The following is a 23,364-nucleotide window of genomic DNA, read 5'->3' as shown; positions in this document are numbered from 1 at the left end:
TTTCTGACAAAGATGTTCAAGTAGCCATCATAAAAAATACTTGAATAAGTAATTATAAACAAGCATTAAAAATAATGAAAAAATACAGAGTCTGAGCAGAGAAATAAAAATGTCAGAAAATAAATAAAAGATGCAAAAGAGAGCCAAATACAGATTTTAGAATAGAAAAATGCAATAACAAGAACAACAAAGCTTTAATGGATGGTCTCAAACAGCAGAATGAAAGAAAAAAAAATTCTTTAATAGTTAGGGGGAATTAAAGACATCTTCAGATGAAGGAAGAGTGAGAGTATTTCTTGCCAACAGACCTGTTCTAAAAGAATGGCTAAAGGGAGTTTTCTTTTTTTTTTTTTTTTTTTGAAGTGAAACTATTTCTGTTTATTGTTGACATGATCCTATACATAGAAAATCCCAAGAATCCACAAGAAAGTTACTAGAGCTAATAAATGAATTCAGCCAAATTACAGGGCAAAAGATTGACACAAAAATCAGTCATGCTTCTATACACCTGAAGTGAACAATCTGGAAAGGAAATTAAGAAAACAATTCCATTTATGATAGCATCTAAACAATGAAACATTTAGAAATTAATTTGAGCAAGGAGATGTAAAACTTGTACACTGGAAACTATAAAATATTGCAAAAAGAAATTAAAGAAGACCTAAATAAATGGGAGACATTCTGTGTTTATGATTGGAAGACTTAATATTTTTAAGAGGGAAATTTCCCCTATATTGATATATATTATATATTCAATACAAACCCAATGAAAATTCCAAGGTCTTTTTTGAAGATATGGAAAAGATAATTCTCAAATTCATATGCAATTGCAGGGTCCCCAAATAGCCAAAACAATCCTGAAAAAGAAGAAAGTTGGAGGTCTCATATTTCTCTATTTCAAAGCTTACTACAAAGCTACAGTAATCAAGACAGTGTGGTATTGGCATAGGAATACACATATAGACAAATGGAATAGAATTGAGTGTCCATAAATAAACCAATACATTATGGTTAGTTGATTTTTTTTTCTATTTTTTTTTAATATGGGAAATATTCATGATAAATTATTAAGTGAACAGTGCAAGTTAAAAACAATAGTTTCATATTTTTTCCCCACCCCCCCCTTTCCCGAGTCAGCACCTTCAAGTGTTACCACTCCCCAAATGGTGCGCAATGCACTCATTGTGTAGGCATACCCCCATCCCCTCCCCCACCCCCCACCTCAGTCTGATATCCGATTGGTGTCGTTCCCAGATTTGTATTTAGGTGATGATCAGGGAAACCAATCTTCTGGTGAGTACATGTGATGCTTGTTTTTCCATTCTTGGGATACTTCACTTAATATAATGGGTTCCAACTCTCTCCAGGAGAACCATAGAGATGTCATATCTTCATCATTCCTTATAGCTGAGTAATATTCCATGGTATACATATACCACAGTTTACTAATCCAATCATGTATTGATGGGCATTTGGGTTGTTTCCACATCTTTGCTATTGTGAATTGTGCTGCTATAAACATTTGGGTACACGTGCCTTTGTTACAGAATGACCTTTTTTCCTTTGGGTATATGCCCAGTAATGAGATTGCTGGGTCAAACGGCAGGTCTACTTGAATCTGTTTAAGATACCTCCATAATGCTTTCCACAGGGGTTGCACTAGTTTGCAGTCCCACCAGCAGTGTATGAGTGTTCCTGTCTCTCCACACCCACGCCAACATGTGTTGTTTTGGGTTTTTTTGATAAAGGCCATTCTCACTGGGGTTAAGTGATATCTCATTGTGGTTTTGATTTGCATTTCCCTGATGATTAGAGATGTTGAACACTTTTTCATATGTTTGTTAGCCATTTTTATATCTTCTTTTGAAAAATTTCTATTCATGTCCTTTGCCCACTTTTTGGTAGGGTTGCTTGATTTTTTCTTGCTGATTTTCCTGAGTTCTAAATAGATTCTTGTTATCAGTCCTTTATCTGATGTGTAGTATGCAAAAATTTTTTCCCATTCTGTAGGTGGTCTGTTTATTCTCTGGACTGTTTCTTTGGCTGTGCAGAAGCTTTTTAATTTAATCATGTCCCATTCATTTATTTTTGTTGCTGCTGTGATTGCCTTGGGGGTCTTCTTCATAAATTCTTTGCCTAGGCCAATGTCTGTAAGAGTCTTTCCTACATTTTCTTCTAGAATTCTGATTGTATCACGCCTAAGGTTTAAGTCTGTTATCCACCGTGATTTGATTTTTGTGAGAGGTGAAAGCTGTGGGTCCTGTTTCAGTCTTCTACAAGTGGCTAACCAATTCTCCCAGCACCATTTGTTGAATAGGGATTCTTGTCCCCAGAGTATATTCTTTCCCGCTTTGTCAAAAATTAGGTGACTATATGAGGATGGTTCTATATTTGGATTTTCTGTTGTGTTCCACTGGTCTGTGTCCCTGCACTTGTGCCAATACCAGGCTGTTTTAAGAACCACGGCCTTGTAGTATAGTTTGAGGTCTGGCAAATTAATACCTCCCATTTTGTTTTTGTTGCTTAAAATTGCTTTTGCTATACGTGGTCTTCTTTGATTCCATACAAAGTGTATAATTATTTTCTCTATGTCTGTAAAGAATGATGTTGGTAATTTAATAGGGATTGCATTGAATCTGTAGATCACTTTGGGTAGTATAGACATTTTAACAATGTTGATTCTTCCGATCCACGAGCATGGTATATTTTTCCATCTATTTGCAAGTTCTGCTATTTCTTTTCTCAGTGTTTCATAGTTTTCCTTATAGAGGTCCTTTACCTCTTTAGTTAGATATATACCTAGATATTTTATTTTCTTTGTTGCTATTTTGAAGGGTATTGAGTCTTTAATTTGGTTTTCCGATTGACTGTTATTGGCATATATAAATGCCTCTGATTTGTGTATATTAATTTTGTAGCCTGAGACTTTGCTGTATTCGTTAATCAATTCCAGGAGTCTCTTGGTTGAATCCTGGGGGTTTTCCAGATATAACATCATATCATCAGCAAAAAGTGAGAGTTTGATCTCTTCCTTCCCTATTTGGACTCCCTTGATTCTGCTCTCTTGCCTGATAGCTCTCGCAAGGACTTCCAATACTATGTTGAAAAGTAATGGAGACAATGGGCAGCCCTGTCTGGTTCCAGTTCTAAGTGGGAGTGCTTTCAGTTTTTCCCCATTCAGTATGATGTTGGCTGTGGGTTGTCATATATGGCTTGTATCATTTTTAGGTAGGTTCCATCAATGCCTATTTTGTTAAGCGTTTTTATCATAAAAGGGTGTTGAATTTTGTCAAATGCTTTTTCTGCATCTAATGAGAGTATCATATGGTTTTTGTTTTTGCTTCTATTTATGTGGTGAATTACATTTATAGATTTACGTATGTTGAACCACCCCTGCATCTCGGGGATGAAGCCCACTTGGTCGTGGTGGATTACTTTTTTGATAAGTACTTGGATTCGATTTGCTAGTATTTTATTGAAAATTTTTGCATCTATATTCATGAGGGAAATTGGTCTGTAGTTCTCTATTTTTGTTGTGTCCTTTCCAGGTTTTGGTATTAATGTTATATTGGCTTGGTAGAACGTGTTGGGGAGAACTCCATCCTTCTCAATATTGGAGAATAGTTTATGTAGGATGGGCACCAGTTCTTCTTTGTATGTATGGTAAAATTCAGGTGTGAACCCATCTGGACCAGGGCTTTTCTTTTTGGGAAGGTTTTTTATTGCTGTTTCGATTTCAGTTCTTGATATTGGTCTGTTCAGGTACTCTATTTCTTCCTGGTTGAGCCTGGGAAGACTATGAGTTTCTAAAAATTTGTCCATTTCCTCCACGTTCTCCAGTTTGTGTGCATAAAGATTTTTGTAGCATTCATAGATGATATCTTGTATCTCTGTAGCATCGGTTGTGATTTCTTAAAGGGAGTTTTCTTAAAGAAAGAAAATGATAAGAGAAGTAACCTTGGGACTTCATAAAGGAAAAAACCAGTATGGTAAGCAAAAATATGTATAAATACAAATTGATTTTCTTTCTCCTCTTGAGTCTTCTAAATTATGTCTGACAGTTGAAGCAAAAACTATAAAACATTGACTGATGTGGTTTTCGATGTTTTTACCAGACAATTATAAATGGGTGAAAATAAAGGGACACTAAGGAGGCAAAATTTGTATACTTTCCTCAAATTGGTAAAAATGACGGCACTAGTAGACTGAAAATTACATATATATAATTCAATACTTACAGCAACAACTCTAAAAGTTGTACAAACACATACAATCAAAAGCACTATAGATAAATCAAAACAAAATTCTAAAATTTTGTTTAAATAACCTATAGAAAGTGAGGAAAAATAAAGCAGAGAAACAGAAAACAGAATATAAAAAATAAGTTAGACATGTTAATATTATATTAATTGTAAATGGTCTCAGTACACCAACTGAAAGACAGACAATGGCAGAATGAATGAAAAACATGATCCAATTACAAGGTGTTTATAAAAAAATCAGTTGAAGTATAATGATGTAGACAGAATAAAAATGTACATTATGCAAATCTTAAAGAAATCAGAAGTGACTGATGATATCATAGAAACTACAGAGCCAAAAATAAAAAATACCATAGACAAAGTGGTACATTATATAAAGGAAAGAAGATATTTAAAGCAGAATTGATACTAATTCCATAAAACTACCTTCCAAAAAAATTCAAGAGCTGAGAACATTAGCCAATTTGTTTTATTAAGGTAGTACTACTCTGATACTAAAATCAGACAAAAACAAAACAAAAGATAAAACTCTATATATCTCATGAATGTGGATCAATATCTGCTATGTAAAAATATTTAACAAAATTTTATTAGACAGAAATCAACTGTACATATATATGCACACGTCACATACATACACAAACATTATATACCATTAACCAAGTGGGATTGATTTCAGTGATGCAAGGCTGGCACAATATTTGAAAATCAATCAACATAATCAACATCTCAGCAAGATTTTGTTGTAGTTATATATAAAATTATTCTAAAACTTATATGGAAAGTCAAAGAAACTATTAGGTTGGTGCAAAAGTAATTGCTGTTTCAGACTGTGAATTTTAAATCATTATAACTAGGCTCAAACACATCTTTATTAATCAAAATAGGAACCATTACAATCAACACATTTTTGTCAATGAGAAATAAATTTGTTTATTCTTATAGCACAAAAATCCGTGCTTCAGGATTCAGGGAACTCTTGGAAAGCATTTTGTGCAACCTGCTGGTTGTGGAAGCGTTTTCTCTGCAAAAAGTTGTCCAGATGCTTGAAGATGTGGTAGTCGGTTGGTGAGAGGTCAGGTGAATAGGCGGATGAGGCAAAACTTCCTGGCCCAATTCGTTAAACTTTTGAAGCTTTGGTTGTGCAAAGTGAGGTCGGGCATTGTCATGGAGAAGAATTGGGCACTTTCTGTTGACCAGCACTGGCACAGGCATTACAGTTTTCAGTGCATCTCATCAATTTGCAGAGCAGACTTCTCAGATGTAATGGTTTTGCCGGGATTCAGAAAGCTGTAGTGGATCAGACCGGCAGCAGACCACTAAACAGTGACCATGACCATTTTTTGGTGCAAGTTTGGCTTTGGGAAGTGTTTTGCAGCTTCTTCTCTATGAAACCACTGAGCTAGTCATGGCTGGTTGTCATATAAAGTCCGCTTTCCATTTGACTGGCTAAAAAATAAATAAATAAATAAAAATGTATGTGTGTGTGTGTGTATATATATATATATATATATATCTCTACATGTTTGTCCAACATCACAATCTGTTTAAGAAATGGTTTGTTGTTGTTGTATACAGTAAGAGAAGACAACACTTAAAAACGACAATTTCTTTGATTTTCTGTAAGCTCATGAGGCACCCACTTATCGAGCTTTTTTACCTTTCCAATTTGCTTCAAATATTGAAAGGCCATAGATTGAGTCCTTTGGCAATTTCTCGTGTAATTCTAAAAGGATCTGTTTCAATGATTGCTCTCAATTGGTCGTTGTCAATTTCCAATCTCTTTCATGATTTCCTTGACTGGCTCTGCTGTAAATCTGGTGAAATCATGCACAACAGCTAGATCAGTTTTCTGCAGCAAAAATTTATTGTTTCAGGCTTGATTGCTTTCCTGGCTTTTTCTATGACAGTGATGGCATTTTCAATGGTATAATTCTTCCAGACTTCCACGATGTTCTCTCTGTTGGGGTTCTCTTCCATAGTGTTGCCAATCCTTTCTGTAGAGTACTGTATGTAATGAGCCTTAAAGGTCCTTGTGACCTCTTGATCTACAGAGTGAATTAGAGGTGCTGTGTTTGTAAGTAGACCACTTTGATGTCTTTGGTGGTGAACTCATGGGGTTCTGGATGGCCAGGGGCATTTTTCAGTATCAAAAGAAATTCAAAAGGCAGTGCCTTACTGGCAAGGAACTTCTTGACTTCACGGACAAAGCACTGATGGAACTAATCCAGAAAAAAGCTTCCCATTGTCCAGCCCTTCTTGTTGTACAACCAGAAGACTGGCAGCTGGTATTTATCTTTTCTCTTCAAGGCTTGAGAGTTAGTCAATGTACAGATAAGGACAGTGTAGATCATAAACCTGACTGCATCTGCACAAAACAGGGTAGAGTTAGGCCATTCCTTCCTGCTTTAAATCCTGGTGCTTTTTTTCTCTTCCTTACTAATAAATGTCATTTGTGGCATTTTTCGTTTAAGAATAGGGCATTTTTATCTGCATTAAAAGCTGTTCAGGAAGAGATCCTTTCTCCTCGATGCTTTTCTTAATGATCTGTGGGAATTTGCTGCCTGTTGGTTGGCAGAAGCTGCTTCTATTATCTTGACAATTTTAAGCCAAACCTCTTTCTAAAATTATGAAACCATCTTTTGCTGGCATTAAATTCTCCAGCTTTAGATCCTCCATCTTCTTTTTGCTTTAACTTGTTATATGACTCTGCTTAGAATATATAGGTATGCCTTTCTTGCATCAACCCTGAGCCCACATAAAATCTGCATTTTCAATATGAGATAAAAGGGTATTTTACAAAGCACGTGAGGTTTTTATGTCTGCTGGCGTAACTACAGTGACAGCTTCACAAATTTCTTTTTCTTTTTTTTATAGTGGTTCTTACACTGTATTCATTTATCTGGAAAAAATGGGCAACCCCATATTTTTAGAACTCAATCTACAATACATATCTAGCACTTCAAAACTTTTTCTTCTAATGTCCTGACTTTTGTCTGCTTCTTGGAGGCACTTCCAGAACCACTAGTGGGACTTTGTATGGGTCCCATGGTGTTATTCAAGGTTTATAGTATTGTACTAAACACAACGGAAAATGTGTGAGAACCACAAGAGATCACTTTTTACTGCAATACGCAATTTCCTGGAAGGAAGAGCTATTCACATGGAGATGATTAGTGTCACATGGTGTTTTCAGCATATAATTACAACACTTGAGTTCACTGCAACAGTAATACAGTATGTCTATAGTTAGTTTTACACGGTTATGGTTTAATACTGCATCTTTACATTTGTTCACATTTCTTTCAACTGTGAGGAGCAAAGAGCGCTATGTACGATTTGTGCTTGTATGCATAGTTTTGATAAAACTTTTTATAATGAATTTGTTTATATTTTATGGTAGTAAATGATAAAATAGACTCAAATCCACATGTATTTTATGCATTCAGGACATAACTTTTTCTTAACTTTTTGATATTCCTAGGTTATGCGGTTCGTCTGTGAAATTTTCTAATTGTTTCAAATCTCCAAAAAATTTTCCAATGTATTTATTTTGAAAAATCCACATATAAGTGGACCTGCATAATTTAAACCCTCATTCTTCAAGAGTCAACTGTATTGTACAAAATATTATTCCTCATCTAAACTCTGAAATGCTAACATTCTCCAGACTTTGCCCATGACTCTTTTGTCTTCTTACTTTATTTAACTCTCTGTGTGATAATATTCACACTTTAAATTTCAATTACTTACTACAAGTTGATGACCATTGGCCTATATCACTAAATGAGACTAAATGTCTCTAATGTTTTGAATATTGTATACATAGAATTTCTTCCATGTCTGTACATTTGATAAACTCACTACCTCCAAAAGTACACTTTTCTTTCTTTTAAATTCTGTTCCTTTTCTAATTCTTTATTTTGTTTAATGGCATCACTTTCCACTACTTTGTTTAATAGGTAGAAACTTGAGAGTCATCTTTGAGTTTTCTCTTTTCCTTACTTCCGATAACCTAATGTTCAGTAAGTCCCATTAATTTCCCCTAACATAGATTACTAGTAGTCATTGACTTCACTCTTGCCATTTGGGTTCAGACACTCATCCTTTGTCACTTGGACACTTGTGATAGCCTGCTGCTTTTTCTCTGTGAGCTCACTTTCAATACTCTATTTAAAATATATAAACAGTTCTGCACTGACCAAATAATAATAGCCCATATTAGCAGAGCATGCGAGGTCTTTGCTAATCTTTATTATACTGTCCTCATTGTGAATTTTAATCTCAGTGACTTGATACCTATTTTGTGCTTCTGAGGTTTCTAAGACACTTGTACCAATGCTCCCTCTCACAGCAATGCTATCACTGATGTGCCTCCAGCATCCTGTTTCTTTGACTAACTATGTTCACCTTCCAGGGTTCATCATAAGCACTAGGGTGTATCTTTCCTTATACCTTCACAATGAATTAAGTTTCCTTCTTATATACTTTCTGTGTACTGCATTTACATTCTCACTTGCCCACCACAAATATTTTCATACTATTTAAAATGTTGATCAGTTGTCTTACATTTTAATGAGATTGTATGATTTCTTTCAGGGTAAGGGCTATATTTCATGCACATCTGTATTTAGAATCCCTAGCAGAGGGCCTGCCACAACTGGAAGTTCAATAATTGTTGAACAAGTAAATGAATATACAAATAAATTAATTTTGTTATGAAAAATCACCAATTTGTCCGACTTTAGCCTATTGGATTTTGAAGTACATTAAAAAGATACTTTTTCACTATTATCTTTGAACCAAAATCCACCTCATACTTTTCTTTTTCTGAGCAGAGGGAGTTTAATTCACAACGTTGATATGTGCCATCAGTTTTAAGCAGTATCTCTTTCCAGTGAACAGGGCAGTAAATCATGCAAAGGGCATCCTCAATCACCTCTCTCTCCCCTTCACCCTCCCTGCCACCCCCAGCCTGGAAAGCTATGAACTTAGAAACTCTGGCTTTTTTTCTTAAAGAGGATTGACCTGTAAGAATCACATAGTTTTCACAAGGTTGGAGGTGAACACTTTATACATCAGACAATTTAACAGATTCTGTCTTCAAGTTTCTTCCGAGTGCCTACCTTCAACAAATGGTTCTAGAAATGACATTCAAAAAAACTTCAATAGCACACTTTTGATTCATTTTCAGTCCTCTTACAAGTATGGATTTATTAACTTGGTGTATTAGTTCATGTGCGATGTAGACATCAAGCTGGGATAGGACAATGAAGACAGACCTTAATGGAGGTGAAGAAGAAAGGAGTGGGGGGCAAAGAAGTAGGCAAGGAGAGCCCACGGACTGCAATGCGGGTCCCACACACAGAGAAGAAGGGTAGAGGGAGGTGGATTACATAGGCAGAATCAGACTTCTGTGTAGTTCTAAGAAAATTTCAGCCAGGCTGTTGGGGAATCCTCAAGACAAAAGCTCGTATTAGGGGAGTACTTGTACTCCCACCGTGCACAGGGACTGGCAAAAGGAAACATGACCTCAGTCCACAGGTGGTGATGGGCTCTTATATGCTGCAGCTGGGGCTGTTAGTCAACTATGCTCTTTGTAATTGACTATCTGAGCAGCACATTTTCATGGCTGCCACACTTGGGTCTGAGAAGAATGTACAGAATAATGCCTTTCAGAATAATTAACCTTGACAATTGTTACATTTCTATCCTTCAGGAAAATAAAGGTCTTCCCAATCATTTAGAGATTTAAATCATCTTTGGTCATCAAACATTATGTAGGAGAGCATTGCATTTAAAGAACACAGAATCGTCGTTTTCTCTGCAATATATACCATTACTTTTAACAAAGTATAATCCACATGTATTTGCTTAAAATATCCTTAAGTACATTTTAGAGGATCTGAAATAATCTGTCATCATAATTCAAATATTATTTGCTCATATGTATGTATATTAATAATGGCTTCAAATAAAAAATAACAATTACTCATTTAAATGATCAAAATCCCTAATTTAACTGCTTAAGTCTTTTATACATAATAAATATTGTCAATAATTTGACATAACTAAATCCCATGAAATACTTATTATACAAGTTGAAGCAGTGTACACTACTAGGAAGCATTATAGCAGTAAACAGATTAGATTTTTGAGTCTCAGTTGAATATAATCCTTGATGTTCCTCATAAGTAATTGAATATCTCTGAATCTATTTCCTTAACTATTAAATAAGAAAAAGTAATACAAACTTTGTAAGGTTTCGAGAATCATTTAAGATAAAGTTTGTAAAGACTTTAATGCAGTGCTGAACATATAGTAGTTACTCAAAAAAAAAGTGTATACTTGGGAGTCCAGGTAAGTTAATATTTATACAAACATAATATTTAATATTAAAGTTAAGATTTGTCAAAAACAAAATTCAACATTTTAATTTAATAAGCATCTCTAATCTATTTTCTTAACTGTCAAAGGGGGATGATAATAGTTCATATTTTATATGTTGCCATGAAGATTGCCTATGGAAGTAAATGTAAAATAACTTATCTGCGTATGTATGTGTGTCTATCTTTTTATCTATTATCAATTGTCTAAGTTTAGAGTATGTAACAAGCATTCAGTAAATATTAGCTATTGTTATTGTCCTAACTATGATACTCATCTTCCTCTTACTTTATCATCATCAACATCAACAAGTTCCATGAGGGGTAACTTTGCATCATGTTGCAAAATACCTACCAGATAAAAAAGAATCAGCTAATATTTGTTAAATGGAGGACCCTGAGCTGAAAGGAGACTTAACTACTGGGAGGATTCATGAAGAATGAGTAATCATTTGAAAGAGGTGTATAAGAAAGTGAAACAGAAGGCAACTGCTTTCTGATTCTTTTTGATTTTTTTCTCATTTTATTATACTTAATGAACAGCATAAATAAAATCATATGACACAAGTTGAAAATAAAAAAGGAGCAAATGGAAGTTCAAGATAGATCAAAGTGTTGATATGCTGTCCTCACTGCTAGTGTAGCGTATGAACAACTTTCCTTTTTTTCACAAGGGGCAATAGCACACACACAAAAATGTATTGAATTGAAGCATCACCAAAAGACAAAGCAGAGAATTATAAATTTTTGGTGGCTTAAGGTAAAGTATTAAAAGTAATGAAATTCAAATGAACACAATTTAAAAGCCCAAAATGTGCTTTGAAAAGCACAGCTCCCTATGTACATGTTTGATACGATTACTGCTAATTTTACTATATGGTAGAAATAGTTATCACTAACAGCACAGTTCATAAGTAGGAAGATATGTAACATTCACTGATAGTCAAAATCTCCCCTTTCTTGATATCTTAATCTTCCCTTTGTGATGGTTATTGGATGAATAGACTGGGAAATATTGGTACCCTGGCATGTCCTAGGTAAATAAATTTCAGAGTAAAGTGAAAGACTGTAAAATTTGCTTTTCACATCTATTTTGCATGACGAAAGGTATTTGGTTCTTATGAAATTACAATGAAATAGAAACGACAAATAAAAGCTATTTTTTGACTGTAGAAACACAGAATTTAGTATAAAGGAGGTGGATAGTTTTTATGGATTAGAAAATGTATCTACTCTTGTAATTTTTCATGTGAAACCATTTTCTCAAGGACAATTATTCTTTTTCTTACTGTGGTAAAAATAAATAAATGAATAAATAAATAAAATTGTTTTGCTTTCATATTCATTGTTCCCATCATCTGTTCTTCTCATGTCCAGACTCCATTATAATTAAACATCTTCCAAGTAAGTTCATCAGGTCCTAGAATAATGTCATTGTTTAGGTCAATGCTGTTTCATTATAATGTTAACAAGAAAAAAAAAAAAAATGATTCCTGGCCAGAGCCACTGTCTGTGTGGGGTTTGCACATTCTTCTAATTCCCATATCTGCACCAGTGTTGTTTGGTTACTTCAGTTTTCTCTCACATTCAAAAGATGTGCAAGTTAGGTTAATCTGGGTGAATAAGATGTCCCAGTCTGAGTGAGTGTGGATGTGCATGAGTATGCCCTGCAATGAAATGGTCCTTTCCCGGTCAGTTCCTGAGCTGCTGGAATAGGCTCCAGCCACCCACAACCCTGAACTAGAATAATTGGGTAGATAATTATCTTACTTTTTTTATTTATCTTTCTTAAATATATGTACAGCTGACATTTATTCCAATGTTTAATATCAGAAGTGTTTTCATCTTTCTTTAGAAGTTCAGTAATTGCTGTTGATAACTGTCCCCTGAAAACCTTATGTTGAAATTTGAGTCCCAGTGTTGGAGGTGGGGCCTAATGGGAGGTGTTTGTGTCATGGGGGTGGATCCCTCAAGAATAGATTAATGCCCTCCCTCAGGGGTGATTGAGTTCCTGCCAGAGCTGGTTGTTTAAAAAAGCCTGGCACCTCCTTCTCTTTCCCTCCCTCCCCCCGCGCCGCGCTCGCGCTCGCGCGCGCGCTCTCTCTCTCTCTCTCTCTCTCTTTCGTTTCATCTCTCACCATATGATCTTCGCACAGGGAGGCTCCTCCTCACCTTCTGTCATAAGTGGAAGCAGCCTGAGGCCCTCATCAGACGCAGATGTGCAATCATGAACCTGCCAGCCATCCAAAATCCTAAGCCAAATAAATCTTTTTTCTTTATAAATTGTCCAGCCTCAGGTATGTCTTTATAGCAACAAAAATGGACTGAGACATTGATGTTTTTGTGAAAAGAAATATGCTGTTGGAACTTAACTCTTGATTAGCCTATGATAAAATTGGTTTTATTATACAATTTATTATAAATTGTTCACTTAAAGTGGCAGTTTCCAAGAATCTATCAACGGCATTAAGTTAGGTTTTACAGTACATTTGCTTTAGAGTAAATAAAGCTTTCTCTCACTCTATAAAAGTCATAATCAATATTATAAAATACTTTTTGATATATATGCATATATATATCTCCTTAAATTAATTCTAATTCAGTGTTATAAAAATTTATTCATTACATTTTTTAACAATAGGATGGTATTTCTGAAAGGGCGGTTATGATAAACGTATATGAGGAAAAAAATACTTAACCTACTTCAAAATTTAGCTTTTCTACTCTCACTCTATATCTATTAACTCAGTTTGTGGAACTAAGGCCTAGTAATGTGAATTATAATATATATCCACTGTAATTCTGTTTGAGAGCCACTGTCATAACTTCTAGCTAATATTGTCTAAAGAAAATAAAGTCATTTTTACCTGCTGGCTCCTGTTCTTAATTGTTAACAACTGTTGTTTTTGAACTAATTTTCACAGTTTAGTTAGAAATTGACAAAGTAAAGCTATTTCCTACTGAAGTATCCCTAGATTTACATTGCAAGATTCATTATATTTATTCTTAATACGTATAATTTTTATTGTTTTAAGAGATTCTGGAAGATTCAAACAGGGTGACCTTGTCAATAAGATTATGGACAGAAGATTTTATGAATTTTTACTTATGTCTTTCATGACATTCTTCAGCTAGAATAAGCTTCTAAACCTTCTATAAGACAAGAAGGAACAAAAAATAATGGTAAATAATCAGATAAGATTAATGTCAGTAATTTCAGATACTGGAAGAGATGACGATGAAACCCAACGTAAAGCTGTTGCTTTAGGTAAAAGCTGTGTCAGTTTGTATCAATTTGGTTCAGTGAGCTTACACTTGGTAGGTTTGAGTAATTATATAGAGTTTAGAAACTTCACCTAATGTGATATACTTAATGCTGTGGAAAAAATAATTTTGGAAAGGTTTGTTTATACATTAGCAACAGCATTAGGAATTTAAGAAATTAGATGTTTCTGTGGGAGTGCAGTTTTAAATGCTTGGAGACCAAGGACATTTGCTGCTGTGCTTGCACATGTGTGTCTAACAGCCTGACTGACTGCTTCTGAGGCTCATCATGGCCAAAGAGTTTGAAGGATGATATTTGGGAAATCTAACTCCTAACATTCTGAAGTTTTTAGGAAAAAAAAAAAATATTTTTGATAACTTTTGATGCTGTGGTTTAGAAAGAAAATATATTTTCTTTAAATTATTCTTAGATAAATGCTCATCAGATTTTGAGGTGTATGAACAAAAAAGAGGTTGTGGAAAGTTATTTGGCTTTGCTTCCTGTGGTCACCCTCTTCACCTTCATCTGGCCATTGTCCCTCTTTGTCTCTGAGTTTCGGTTCCTTCACTGTGAATTTATTTATGGACTCATTTAGGATAACTCTTCAAAATTATCTTAAGATTCACCATAAAGTTTTTAAAAAATAATATTCACATAGGTTCAGAATATTTCTTGTTATGCTTGTGCCTATTTCACCTAGAAACTAGTATTTCTATGTAGTTGTAGCTATTGGGGGTGAAATAATATTTTTCTTGTATTTCTATGGGATATGTTCCCAGGTTAAAAAAGACAATAAACTTTGTACATTGGTTTTGAAACTGGGAATGTTACAGAACTCTTATATTAATAGCTTATCAGTAAATTACTAATTCTTGAGAAAAATCAGATGATACACTCTATGACTACAAATGATTATTTTATTTATCCTTTCTAATATTTATTTTTTCTTTTGTCAATGTTATTATACTAGTCAAAAAAGGCTGTGTCAAACCTAGCCATTCATTAGAATCAGTAGGACCTTTTAATAGTTACTGTTATTTGACACTCACATATGTTTTAATTTTCTATTCCTGCCACAATAAATTACAGAAAAAATTAGCAACTTAAAAAAAATGTTGGCACAGCATGGATCAACTTATTACTCTGCTCTATATCTCAAAGGACTGCAATTGAGGTGTGGACACAGGTGCATTTTCTACTGGAAAATCTGGAGAAGTATCCATTTTCAAGCCCATTCAGGTTGGCAGAATTTAGTTTCTTGTGATTATAGGACTTAAACTTCAATTTTATTGAGAGTTACCAAATGTTCTTCTGATAGTAACAACAATCAGATCCAATTTCCTTCTTTCTTCAACTAGGTGAACAGAAAAAAACATTTTAGTCCAGCTTCCCTTCCGCCAGCCCTGGTTTCTTGTAAACAATACTTATTATTCAGCACTTAGCCTAGCCAGGCACCATGTTTGGCACTAGAGATGCATATTTCAAAGACACAATTGCCATATTTAAGTTGCTTCACGTAAACAGGCAGAATTTGAGGTTTATATTATCTTCTTACTACTTTGAGGGGTAGACCTACCTGTGAATATATCAGAAAGGAATATGCAAAAATCTGTTTCCACTGCCACCTCTTAAATAATTTGCTCACACTCCTTTTAGGTTGTAACTTTGCTTTTATCTAAACCTAAACAAATTTTGAGAGAGGGAGAGAAACTAAATTCTGTAAACTCCTCCAGTATACATGGTTAAAATCTTTTGTAGATTAAATACTGCCTCGTACCAGATAAATATTTAATTAATATGGTTATTGGCAGTTTGACTTGTGGGAGGAGCTTTGAATTCACTGCAATATGTGGGTTTGATAAATGTGAGGATTATTACTACTGAAATATTACAAGGGCATTGTTTTTCTCAACTCCACATTTTGAACTGAAAGCACTTTTAGCGGCATACTTAAGTAAAGTTCTATCCTAGAATTATAGTATACACTTATTCAGCAGAATTTGTTTTACATTTATCTACACATTTGTTCCAGTTGCTTTCCCGAGGCTAATATGCACTGGAGTTATCTGGGGATCTGGTTAAAATGCAGATTCTGATTCAGTCTTCTGAGGTCACAGCTTTTCTGCATGACTAACAAGCTCCACAGTGATGCTGATGTTGTTCCTACAGCGACCATACATTGAAGAGCAAAGCCCTAAAAAATCCCATTAAACTGAGACAGGAAATGAAAATTTTAGTCTCAGTCCTTGTTATTCAGTTGACGACCTAAAGCAAATTACTTTACCTCAAGGAGGCCAAATCTTTTCATTTATAATGAAAAGATATTGGGAGTTACTATTCCATGATTCTCATGTTTATATAATATTTGTTTATCAATTAAGAAACTACTGATCACTGATGTAAAGTCAGATATTTCTCAAATTCATAAGTAAGTGGCAACTCCTAGTTGCTGACCCCAGGTTTTCTGATGGCAATTTGAAGCTTTTTTACTTCATCACACCAGCAACAGGACTTGAACCCATTTATACAGAGCATCTAGCTGAAAATAAGAGAAATCACGCAGAGCTATTTTACAAGATATCTTGAAAAATTTTTGTAAATTGGACTGTCGTTACTTTAATGGATTTTATATTTTTCATACTGTACCAATAGTTTTCTCTCTAGTTTATTCATTTCCGCTATTCATTACCTTTATTCCCTAGCCCTTTCTCCTACTTTTAAGCAACCCTTGACCAAGTGATAGCAGCACCTTTAAGCAAAGTGATTCTTCACAGCAGTCTTACATCAATGCCAGCTGTGATTTCATTTATATTGAATCACTGTAATTCCTGAAACAATTTATGAAGTTGTTCTGCAACTCTGATTTAAACTTATATTTTCATGAAATAAAGGCGCATGAGACTATATTCTCTGTATTGTTCTACTTTTTCATTTTTGTAACTAAAGTTGAGTTTGTGGATGGAAACTTATTGGCATGCCTTCATTGACTAGGGGAGACACCCTTCTACAGCAAATATGGATATAAATATGAATATGCTTACTTGCAAGTCTAATGAGTATCTCACTGGTAGTGTTGTACTTATTGCCTCTCTTAGCCTACACAACAGTGTTTGGGCATAGATAACAGGTGCACCTGGGCATAGGACCAAACCTACCCCCAAACATGGTGACCAGAATGCATCTATATATTTAGGCCAACTAGTAGCTTTTTATTGACTGCAGATGGTTACTGAGTACATAATAAAAAACTTCCATTGACTCATCACATTCTCAAATAACCCTAAAGTTTTTTGCTTTTTTTTTCCCTGATGCCAGGGAGCCCTAATTTGTATTCAAGCATAGCAGGGTAAGTTTCAGCCCACAGAACAACCTTATAGCTAAGATGTGTGTGCTTTTGAAGCCAGTGGAGATCTTGGGCCTCATTTCTAGCCTCAGGATGATTTTGATATTTTATGAACCTGAAGAAATGAGCCCCATCAACCATCTCATCTTCCCCTAAGGTCTTCTAGGTTTTGTAAATATGTGCTTATGGGGCCCAGTTGAAAGCACTGAAGGAGATCCAGGATCAAAATATATGTGTAAATTATTTAATCTTTGGGCCTTTCTTGCAATAGTCTTTGCTAAGAAGCTGCTTCATAAAATGAAGCAAATGTCTTAAGGTGTCAACTATGTCCATTACATAAGCCACTTGATGTGAGGAACACATATTTACACTGAAGGAGCTCAGGAAATTTCACCCCAAAATATGATTCCTTGCGTATTTTGAATTAAAGGGCCTTAAAGACCAACAGACTTGGAAGGGGCTTTCCCTCCATCTGCATAAACCAGACAGACCCCTCTAAAAGAATAATTGACTTCCCTTCCCCTCCCCGTTATCTCAATATATTGCAGGAAAAAAGGTCAAGAATGCAGTTAGACTGGCTCAGATAATTTTAAACATAATACCTGTCTCTCAAGTCAACCTGTTTCCCCCATCCATTCATTCTCCCTAGCAACCATTTATTGACCCTACACAGAATCACCTATATTCCTCATCTCCTCCTCCCCTCTAAAAGGACGATATGGAAATTCCTGGACCTCACTGGGATATTGGGTAATCATTCTGTGATTCTCCCCATGTGCACAGTAAATAAACCTCTTTCTTTATGAATCTGCCTTAATTGTGAGTTGATCTCTCGGTGAACTTTCAGGGAAAGGGAGAAGTTTCTCTGTCTCACCCCCACAATACTCATACACGCTCATCAATATATTGGGCTTATTCTCCAGTGGTCTATAATTGTCATATGGTCCATATGAATAAATGTAAAGAAGAATGGGATTAGAATAAAAAAAAACTATATTAAAAATACCATTAAAACATCCACAAAAGTGAGGGCAATATTCATCCTGCTATGGGAATTGGGTTAGGAGTAGAGGGAAAAAGTCCTGGCCTATGCCTCAGGAATAACTCTTTGGAGCAAAGTTGGCACCTTGCAAAACAAGTTAGTAATATAAAATGGGCACTGCATTGGGAATATATGACCTGATTTCTAGGTCATATTTACCAATATGTGATCTAAGAAGACCTTGGCTAATTCACTTGCCTCCTCGCTTTGAATAGCAATATCCTAGTGTGTAAAATGAAGAGCTTGAATCTGATTATCTCTGAATGCCCTTGTAGATTCTAAAATTCTGAACCAATTTTGAAACCATTTAAGGGAAATTTGAAGCATTTTTATGTCCCCTCCATGTCCATTTTCTGTGCACTTTTCTCAACTTTATCTTTAAAGCATTTTATCAGTAATTGAGATACATTTATTTCCTTACTGTGTGTATTTCCCTGTCACTAGAATACGAGCTCCATGAGAGCAGGCCTCTATTTAATTCACTACTATATTCTCAGAGATTAATACACTGTCTGCATATAGCACACAATTAATATTCATTTAATGAATGCATCAGTAAACATCTTTCAATGAAATTAATAAATATATATAAATGAATAAAAATATATACAAAAGAAAACTTACGTTATTCTGTTTTATCCTGAAACACTTTTCCAAACATAAAAAACCTGCTATTATATAATTTGAATTGTATCTACTTAAAAGTAAATTAGAATCCAAAGGGTGAAATAATAATTCAGTGTGCATCAGACAGAGTGATACATCTTTTTCAATACTAGCATTTCTATCCTCCTGATATGCTGACAAAGAGGTTGATAGGGAGCAAACTGATAGTACATATTATAATAAACCCTTCTTTTCAAGATAATGCATAATAATAATAATGGAGGAGATTTTTTTTCTCCGCTTTTCAAAATTGGACTATATGGTTAAACCAATAAACATCTTTGAAATGACAGAATCACAATTTTGTAAGATAAATGTTTAATAGTGGAATAGTTTTAAAAACAAGCCTAAAACCTAGAAATGCTGAAGGATGTCAAACAATTATTTTTTTTAATTGGAGAAAAATGGTCTTATAATACGAAATTTTTGAAAGAATAAAATTAATATTAAGTAGGAGTGGTTGGAAATCCTTAAAGACCTACAAATAAAAATAAATATAAATGGAATAAGTGGCAAAGAATTTAAATATAAACATCTGATATAAAAAGATTAATGTTAAAACATTCAATTTAAAGTATTTAGTTTAAAACATTGAATTTAAAAACAGAAATTAAAATATGCACTCAAATAGAATTTTATAAAGAAATTGGTATATTTTATATGTATCTTCTAGGAAGATCAAATCAAAATAAAACATAAAAAACCTTGACTATTAATAAACAATTTTGGTTAGTGCCCTTTCAGTATTATTATAAAATATTTCAATCAAATTTGAATTAGTGTGTTATAGGCAGCTTAGTTTATCACAGGTATTAATACTATCTAATGAAATTAGCTAGTGAGGCTAGGTGTGGTGGTTCACACCTGTAAACCCAGCACTTTGGGAGGATCGCTTGAGGGCAAGAGTTCCAGACCAGCTCTGGCAACACAGGGAGAGCCTGTCTCTAAAAAAAAAAAAAAAAAATTGCCAAGTGTGGTGGTATGCGCTTATAGTCCCCAGCTCCTTGGGAGGCTGAGGCAGGAGGATGACTTCAGCACAGGAGTTCAGGGCTGCAGTGAGCTATGATAGTGCCTCTGCACTCCAGCCTAGGGCAACAGAGTAAGACTCAGGAAGGAAGGAAGGAAGGAAAGAAGGGAGGGAGGGGGGAGGGGGAGGGAAAGGGAAGGAAGAAAGAGAGAAGAAAGAAAGAAAAGAAAAGAAAGAAAGAAATTAGTGAAATTCTTGAAGATGTCTTTAACCAGACAATAATTAAAATCATATACATTTTTAACTAAAGCAAGAATACAAATATGATAGATATGATTATTGGCTTCAAAGATAGAGCTTTCTTTCTTTCTTTTATTTTTTAATCTACAAAAGCCCTATATTTATTATAGGATTTATACATACAGACATTACACTACATTAATTTGAAAGACTAAAATTAGGTTATAAAAACACGAACTGATTTGAAAGGATATTTATAGCCTAGATATACATGAAAAGTAAGTATGTAAATGAAGAATCATAAGTTTACATAAATATAAGAAACATTAAATTCTAAAATATTATTTATGGTATTCATGAATTTTTCACTAATTAAAAATTATAATAAAATTTCTTAGGATCCATATAACAAGTATTAAGAGATTAAAGATTCCATTGAATTCTAAAATGTAGTTTTCATTGGATTCAAAATACTTCATAATCATCTGTAGAAGCAATGTGGGTAAACAACAGGAGGATTTAGCAGGAGTAAATCCTGACTAGCAGAATCCACCTCTGTGTTTCTGATACATTGGCGTCCGTTTTTTGGCTGCATAGAGGGTGCAGACATACAAGTAACCCAGGTTTCAGGGAGAGTCTCTGCTGACTCAACAGCTAGGCCATGAATGTCCTTTTTGGTCTAAACATTTTTCTCAGCGAGGGTGCTCTCCTAAAGTTTTTATCATCATCATCATCATCATCATCATAGAACCTTCTATCAGTGCCCACGACCCAAAGGCTGTTAAACTCTCTTTCCAAGATTGCACGAGCCTGTGTGTTCTACTTTGGGATCGTTAACGGCAACCCCAGTGCGTTGAAATCGAGGGTTTCATCCAAGCCCAGAAGCGCACCGTGAACGCCACTCTCTGTGAGATTGTTTGAATATTCTTTGAGACCAAGAGACAGGGTCCAGCTAATCACTGGATATTTTGCTCCAAACAAGCACATCTTTGATTTCATTCTGACTTTCTTCTCTTTTTCTTTCCAGTTCTTTTCGGTCATAATTTCACCTTGGCAGGAACGTCATCCCACACTGGAAACTCTTTCTGTGAGAACTGTCGACCACTTTCAGTTGCCCGCAAAGGTCTGTCTTTGTCGAGAAGAGCAGCATCCGAGCATCAACGAGGCACTGCATGCGCCGCCGCGCAGAGGAAGGCCCAGACTGCGAGCCGCTCCTTGCCAGGCCTCACATGGCTCATGTCCCAGTATGCGGGTGCCGTTTGCGACGCAGGTCAGAGGATTCCCATCTCTTCGCGTGTTAACCAGATATGTCCTGTGGTCCTTCTGGACCTGGCCGAGGCAGATGGGCTCGTCAGCATCATGATCTGCTGGACCGCCAGCCGCAGCTTCAGCCTGTGCAGGGGTTGCTAATGCCGGTCTGCCTGTTGGACAGGGCCGACCGGATGGCTCTGCTTTTCATGTTCGTTGGGCAAGTGGCGACATACCTGGTGGCACCGCCACGCAGAGCACCAGCCGAACGAGCACCCTTGGCCCATCACACTGGGCAAGAGGTAAACCTTGCCTCTGGACTTCCTCGAGCAATTCACGCTTGTCTTGAAGTTCACGACTTTTTTCAGCCTGTCCTCCCAATTTGCTAAGTCCCAAGGCATCTTGATATACCTGTCTCTGGAACACCCAGCTAGCTCTAATGCTTCTTTGTCCGTTGGTCCAAGTCGGACCTTTTCTTTTCTCACCAAACAAGTGACCTATAGAGGATTTGGTGCTCTTCTTCTTTGGGGCTTTGTGCATTGAGTCTTGGCTGCTGTTGCTACTTCTGGGATTGCTTATGGGACCATCCTGGAAGCCTACGGGGTTTGTCCTGTCCCTGAAATCCTCTGAATGACTGTTTGCAACGCTCCTTTATGCAGCCGGTCTAACGGGGGGTGAGGGGTGGGAGTAGGGACCTCCGGGAGGCAGCAGACGAGGTTTCCTATTTTATCGTTGTCTTTTCATCTCGTGCCTCTTCTCTGGAAGCTGGCAACTGCTGAAGTTCTTGATTCTTTTTCTCCAACTGTGCTTCCATCTGTTGTAACCTTTCTTCAATGTTGCCATGTCTCTCTTTGGCCTTGGAAAGAGGAGCCACCCTCTGGGCCAGCTCTGCCTCCACCTCAGGGAGCGTCTGGCCTTTCCTCAAAGTCAGCTACAGCTACTGCTTTGCCAGTTTCAGGCGTTCTTGTAACTAACGGTTTTTATCTTAAGTCTGCCCATGCCTAGAATCGTTATTTGCAATTTCATTTTCAAGTTTGTCATTGAGGTCATGCACCGATGTGGCTTCTCGCTGTGCAGTGAGGTAGTGTTTTTCAAGAGTAGTGATTCTCTCTTTTATGTCCTCCTTTTGAGTCATGGCTTCACAGACATCTTGTCCAAATCTTGTGTTCAATTCTTCAGATTTGATGAGATCTTTTCTAGCAGTGTCAATATCCTCTTCCAGCTCTGTCATGTGACTAGGGAAAGCAGTCAGATGCTCTTATGTCTGACTCTGCTCCCTTGACTTCTTACTTGTGATTACTTGGAACTCAGGTGCTTTCTCAAGCTCTTCCTCATGGCTTAAAGAATCATCAGAAGATCTCTTTCTCTTTGTACTTGGTATATTTTCTTGTTCATGGTTTATGTCAAGCACTCCATCTGTTAGTGTTTTTTTTCAAATTTATATCATAATATCAATATCATAATGACTGTAATGAGATCCATAGGTAAACAATTGATTTCTAGCATTTATTTCTGTGAAATTAAAATATGACACAAAATATGTAATATAGGAAATACTTTTAATTTAATTTTTATCTAATATGCCAATTATCATTATGTAGTTTAGCCACTGAATTTCTATTAATAAATATTCTGTACACAGATAAATCCATTACATTGAAATTAACTTTATGTGGCAGGTAGCTTTTAACACAGCCCTCCTGGGTGTCCACCTCCTGGCACTCATGCCCTTATGTCATCCCTACCCCTTGTGTGTGTGTGGGACCTGTGACTTCTTTCCAGCCAATGCACCACTGCAAAATAGAGATAGGATGTCACTTCTGTCATTACTTCTGTCACTTCTGTCATAAGGCAAGCTACCACAGTGGGAAGGCCCACATGGCAAGGAACTAAGGGCTGCCACTAGGAGGCAACAGCCGGCAAGAAACTGAGGCCTCCTGTCTAA

The 23,364-nt window shown here is 35.8% G+C and overlaps 1 pseudogene; it reads right to left on the bottom strand.

The window, feature by feature from the left end:
* Positions 1-20,652: 20,652 nt before the first annotated feature.
* LOC138398048 (liprin-alpha-1 pseudogene) lies at positions 20,653-22,845 on the bottom strand (annotated as a pseudogene).
* Between the last annotated feature and the right edge of the window lie 519 nt (positions 22,846-23,364).

Source organism: Eulemur rufifrons, chromosome 17, assembly GCF_041146395.1.
Source record: "Eulemur rufifrons isolate Redbay chromosome 17, OSU_ERuf_1, whole genome shotgun sequence".
In the NCBI taxonomy this organism is placed as follows: domain Eukaryota; kingdom Metazoa; phylum Chordata; class Mammalia; order Primates; family Lemuridae; genus Eulemur; species Eulemur rufifrons.
The sequence above is the reverse complement of the archived record's forward strand: the minus strand, read 5'-3'. Positions and strand labels throughout refer to the sequence as shown.